Genomic DNA, 6000 nt, shown 5'->3' with positions numbered 1-6000 from the left:
ATACAAGATTGTAAAGGTTTAAATATATGGAAAATTTACAGGAACACTCCCTCTACTTTGATCAATTTGCTGTCAGACCCTGTTTTTAAAAATTTTGAATATGATCTTTTGAGTTACCATATTGACCCAATGCGGTCATGCTACTTATCTCCACTAATAAAGTAGTGTCATGCATCCATGACATGCTCATTTATAGTTTTATTGCTCTAAATATCCGAGGCACGAGTTCGAATTTGTGTATCTGAATTTGAATTCCTGTAAATTGTTGGAGGAGCATCCACCGCCTTTGGAAATACTGGCCAACCGACGAGCCAAATCATAAGTGACCTATAATGATCAGGCTGGCCAAGTCAGGCTTAATTATGAGTGAATAGAAAATCGATTATGTATGTTTTTCTTCACTGGCAAAATGCATTTCCATTCCATCAGAGATACTTGGTTTGGCCATTTTCCATCATTGGCAAAATGCATTTCTAGCGAGAGAACAAGCTCGGACAGGAGTAGAGCCGAGAAGCACATCCATATGTTGATCCCAAGGCCTGGAGTCAAGCGTTGTCGGGGAGACCTAAGAAAAGAGGCGTGCGGGGGTAAGTGTGCTTTGAGATTCGTGGGGTGGGGTGGGATCTGTGGGGAGATAGGTCGAACAGTTTGCGGGGTGTGGGCCATGGATGAACCTGGAGCTGGGCAGGACGCGCCGGCGGTGGGGAAGGCCGGAGGGGTGGATCCCAGTGCTCCCAAGTTTGTACCGAAGGGGCGGTCATGGGCGGATGTGGCTAGGGGTGCGCCGCGGGGAGCGATGAGGCAGCCGGAATGGACGAGTCATCGAATCTCTCCACGCGAGCTCGACGTGATGCAGAGGAGATTCACTGAGGTGGTGGTGGTGCCGGAGGAGGAGTTGGAGGCGGCTCGCCTGGAATGGAGGAGCACCACCGTCTTGGTGAGGAGCTTGGGGAGGAGCGTTCTCGGTGATTGGGTGGCAAGGGAGATTCAACGAGCGGGGCGGCTGAAGTACAAGGTTGGTTGTTTTCCGTTGGCGGAGGGCTTCAACGCCATCAGGTTCGCAAACGAGGAGGACAGGGAGGCTGCTTTGCGGAATGGCCCGTGGATGGTGGGTGGCCAGATGATGGCCATGGAGCGGTGGCGGCCAAACTTCATTCCGGGTGCCGGAGGAATCGGTCGAGTGGTGGTTTGGGTCCGTTTGCCGGGTCTTCCGTTGGATTACTGGAAGAAGGAGACTATCTTCCGGGTCGCTGCGCGGGCCGGAATTCCTCTGGAGTTGGACGGCTTCACAGAGAAGGGAACCCGGTTTGGTTTTGCTCGGGTTAAGATCGAGTTGGACGGCTCCGTTCCGCTCACACTGGGCACCTTCGTGATGGGAAGCTCGGCAGGGGTGGAGGTGAAGTTCTGGCAAAGTTTTGTCTACGAAAACTTGCCGGATCCATGCCCTAGTTGCGGGAGGATCGGTGATGCGGAGGTGGAATGCACATTTGTGTCCCCGGCGAGGGAGGCGGTGGAGAAGACGGGGATGGAGGCGGGGAGGGAAGCTGCTGCGGAGAAGGAGATTTTGGAGACTACTGGGCAGGAGGCAAGGGAGGATGACAGATCCGGGGGAGAGGAGAGGGTTTATGGCCTGTGGCTGGTTACTAACCGGATTGGTTTTCGACGGGCGCCGGTGCCGTCTAGCCGGAGGAAGGTGGTGACCGAGCCCAGGGTGGGGAAGAGCACGGTGCCTACTTCTCCACCTCCTGGGCAAAGCGTGATGGGGGACGGTCCGTCTTCGGCATCTTCTCCGGTGGATCTCGAGGGGTGGCAGAAGCCAACCAAGGTGGCTCGCCGGCGGACGCCGGAGAAGGACGTTTCCCAGGGCGCGGCCACAGGCGATCCGAGTCAGCTCGCGCCCGGGTCCGGGTCGGGTGCCGAGTTGGGTGAAAGGCGTGGGGAGCGGGCCATTTCTGAGTTGGGCCCAGCTGTGGGGAAGCCCAGTTCTGGAGGTGGGCTAGGCTCGGGCGGACCGAGCCCGAGTCCGTCGAAACGGGCGAGGAGCCCATCCAAACCGGCGGGCCTAGAGGTGGGAGGCCCATCAGAGGGTGGGACGGCTCTCTCCGCGGCGAGACCAGGGCGGCCGGGGACCCCACTCCACCGGAGGTCCAAGAGCTCCCCTCCGCCTCTTGCGGCGGCGCGAGGCCGACCTCCCCGGAGGGAAAAGGGGCACAGGGCCGGCAGCCTTAACCAGCGGTCGTCCGGTGGGGCGGGGTCGGCTGGGAGAAGTCTGGCTCCGGCGCTATCCACGGTGGCAAGATCGCCTGAGGAGGAGGCGACGGGACAGTTGGGTGCCGGCAGCGGTCCGATGGTGAAGTGCCAAGGTGGAGCAGCCAGGGGCGATGGCTTGGATGCTGGTGCGGGTGCAGGAGAGGCAACCGGTCTGAGGGACTTTCCTACATTCTGTGGGTGCCATACTATGGCACGGGGGCAGAGCTGTGAATCCTCTGAGAGGGGTTTGGGGAGGAAGGCGGCGGGTGAGTCCAGCTCTCTCATCTCTGGTGGTGGTGCTAATTCTGAGGTGAGAGGGGGGATGACAGAGGGATGTGTGGCGAGGGAGATAGCCACAGGAGATGGTGTGTGTCATTTGGCTCAAGCTGGTGATGGAAGGGATCACCAGCGACTGGTTGTTCAGATGATGGAAGCAGCAAAGGGGGTAAAGCCGGTAGGCCCGGGGGGTGGAGGGGCAATTGAAGAAGTGGTGTTTCATGATTGCAGCCCCGGGGTTGGGGGTTGTGAGGTATCATTGGGTGACCAATGAAGGTCATCTTATGGAATTGTCGTGGCGCGGGGAAGCCCTCTTTTGCGCCGGCCTTCCGCAGGATTGTGCAGCTGCATTGTCCGGATATATGTGTGTTGTTTGAGACCCGGCTTTCCGGAAGGAGTCTTCAAAAGGCTAGGAGAGCGGTTCCTCGGTCGTGGGGATTTTATGCAGTTGAGTCCTAGGGGTTGTCAGGTGGTATTATAGTCACCTGGGCGCAGGGCTCTTGCAGGGTGGATGTGTTCCATGTATGTACTCAGGAGGTGGTTATAGTGATTTCGGAGGGTAGTGGTGTTTCTTGGGTGCTTGCTGCAGTGTATGCCAGTACTGACTTCAGGGAGAGGCGGACATTGTGGGAGGAGGCATCTCAGCTGATTAGTCAGGGGTGCCCTATAATGGTGGCTGGTGATTTCAATTGCATCGTTGATCCTCAGGAGAAGATGGGGGGAAAACCTTTCTCATATGAGAGGAAGGTTAGGGAATTTCAAGATTTTTTGACATCGAATGGTTTGATAGATCTGGGGTTTTCTGGTTCCAGATTTACATGGTGTAATAATCAGCAGGGCCAGGCTAGAGTATGGGAGCGACTTGACAGGGCCTATGCAACTGCTGGGTGGGTTCAGTGCTTTCCGGATCACCGTGTGAGCCATTTGCCCAGGATTGCGTCGGATCACTGTCCATTACTGGTGAGTACAGACACTTTTATTTCAGTTCGGCCCCCATTTAGATTTGAGAAAATATGGCTTTGTTATCCGAGATCATGGGAGATGGTGAGGGAGGCTTGGAGTGCTCCGGTTAGAGGAGATGCTATGTATCGGGTGTCTCGTAGACTGGAGTTGACGAGGCGACGACTGAGGAGGTGGAACCGTGAGGAGGTGGGAGACATTTTCAGGAGGATTGAGGAATCTGAGGAGGCAATTGCTAGGTTACAGGCTCAGGAGGACCAGAGGGGAGGTCTAGCAGATGGGGAGATGGGGGAGCTCAGATCACTATTGACACTGCATGATGGTCTTCTTAGACAGCAGGAGATATTTTGGAGACAGAAATCGAGGGTACAGTGGATTGTGGAGGGGGACAGAAACACTAGATTTTTCCACCAGGCGACAGTTATCAGAAGGCATCAGAATAGGATCAGAGTTATCAGGGATGAGAGGGGGTAGTTGTCAGAGGATCCGGAGAGGATTCAGAGGGTTATGGAGTGTTTTTTCAGGGCCAGGTGGACAGAGCAGCCTACAGGTGGGAGCATAGTGGATATCTACTCGCCTAAGGTTGGGGTGTCAGAGGGGGAGACAGCCGCATTGACCAGACCAGTATCGGAGGAGGAGATCAGAGAGGCAGTGAGGTCCCTCGCGGGGGACAAGGCCCCAGGGCCGGATGGTTTTCCACCCTTATTTTTTCAGAGATATTGGATGATAGTGGGCCGAGATGTGATGGCGGCTATACAGCAGTTTTTCAGTACAGCAGTGATGGCGGCAGATTGGCAGAGGACTTTTATTACCCTGATACCGAAGCGGCAGGATGCTACGGAGCCGAGTCATTTCCGGCCGATTAGCCTTTGTACGACCCTGTACAAGGTGACGGCGAAGATTCTCGCTGTCCGTTTGCGGTGTGTCCTTCCTAGGCTTATTAGCCCAGAGCAGGGAGCTTTCTTGGAGGGGCGGAGTATATCTGATAATGTACTTATTGCCCAGGAGTTTATGTTTGATCTCGGCAGGGCCCCGGTGAGGAGGAGCTTGATGGGGATCAAGCTAGATATGGAGAGGGCCTATGATAGGGTGAGATGGGACTTCTTGCAGCAGTCTTTGCAGGGGTTTGGATTTCCTGAGACTTGGATCAGATGGGTGATGGGCTGTGTACGTGCCCCTTCCTTTGCTATCTTGATGAACGGGACGCCATCCCGTTTCTTTGTGTCGACAGGGGGGCTGCGTCAGGGGTGCCCCCTCTCTCCCCTATTATTCATTATGTGCTTAGATGCATTGTCTAGAGCTCTACGACGAGCTGTGGTCTCTCAGGAGCTGGAGGTTTATAGACCGGTGGTGAGGGCTCCTCCGATTTCTCACTTGTTGTTTGCGGATGACTGTTTGCTCTTGGCCAGGTCGTCGGTGCAGTCGGCTCGGATCATCTGTGGGATTATTCGGGACTACTGTGCAGCATCAGGACAGCGGGTCAATCAGTCCAAGTCATCTATTATTTTCAGCCCAAAGACCAAAGTAGCTGTGAGGCGTTCGATAGTGGAGATCCTGGGGGTGGGAGAGCAGGAGGGCATGATGACATATCTAGGGGTCCCACTCTCCGGTCAGCGGCTGCGGCGGAGGGATTGTGCATCGCTGGAGCTCGGTATCAGACGGAGACTCGAGGGGTGGCAGATGCATACACTTTCGATGATGGGTAGGATCACTTTGGTTCGTTCAGTTCTTACCTCGGTCCCTATCTATCTACTTTCCAATACTATCATTCCAGTTACAGTCCTGAGATCCCTTGAGCAGCTGTTTAGGGACTTTATTTGGGGGAGATGCAGTGGCAGAGGGGGACTCCACTTGGTGGCTTGGGATGTTGTGTGCCAGCCGGCTAGCTATGGAGGATTGGGGGTGCAGTTGTTGGTGGCCACGCGGGAGGCACTAGTTGCTAGACATGCAGTTAGATTTATGCTTGAGCCCGAGGGTATGTGGTCTTCACTGATGAGGGCCAAATATGGTGCCTTGGTTCCTGGGGTGCGAGCTAGCCGTCACCATTCTCCGATTTGGAGGGAGATTTGCACTAGAGTTGGGGTGGTGCTTCCAGAGATTAGATGGATCATAGGTGATGGACGGTCTATTGATGTGCTGGAGGACAGTTGGGTGACCGAGATACCGATCTGCCGTATGCCGACCATGGTTGATGCGACGAGATTAGCTGGATGTAGGGTTAGTGAGCTGCTGACACTAGAGGGGGCTTGATGGAGGGAGGAGATGGTCCGGGAGGTCTTTGGAGAGCGACTGGCGGAGTCGGTTCTATCTATTCCGATTCCCACTGGAGGGGGGGCGACAGGCTAGTATGGGTTCTGACGGGACGGACGCGGGTACGGGTCAGAGATCTCCGTGCATTGACTGGTAGGAAGCCAGCTCGTCAGATTGAGGGCGGCTGGATATGGAGGTTGCGGATTCATCCGCGAGTGGCTTTATTCATCTGGAAGGTGGCCTGGGGCTGCCTTCCTACGAGGA

Source organism: Phoenix dactylifera, unplaced genomic scaffold (genome assembly GCF_009389715.1).
Source record: "Phoenix dactylifera cultivar Barhee BC4 unplaced genomic scaffold, palm_55x_up_171113_PBpolish2nd_filt_p 000057F, whole genome shotgun sequence".
Lineage (NCBI taxonomy): Eukaryota > Viridiplantae > Streptophyta > Magnoliopsida > Arecales > Arecaceae > Phoenix > Phoenix dactylifera.
This window is presented reverse-complemented; position numbering follows the sequence as displayed.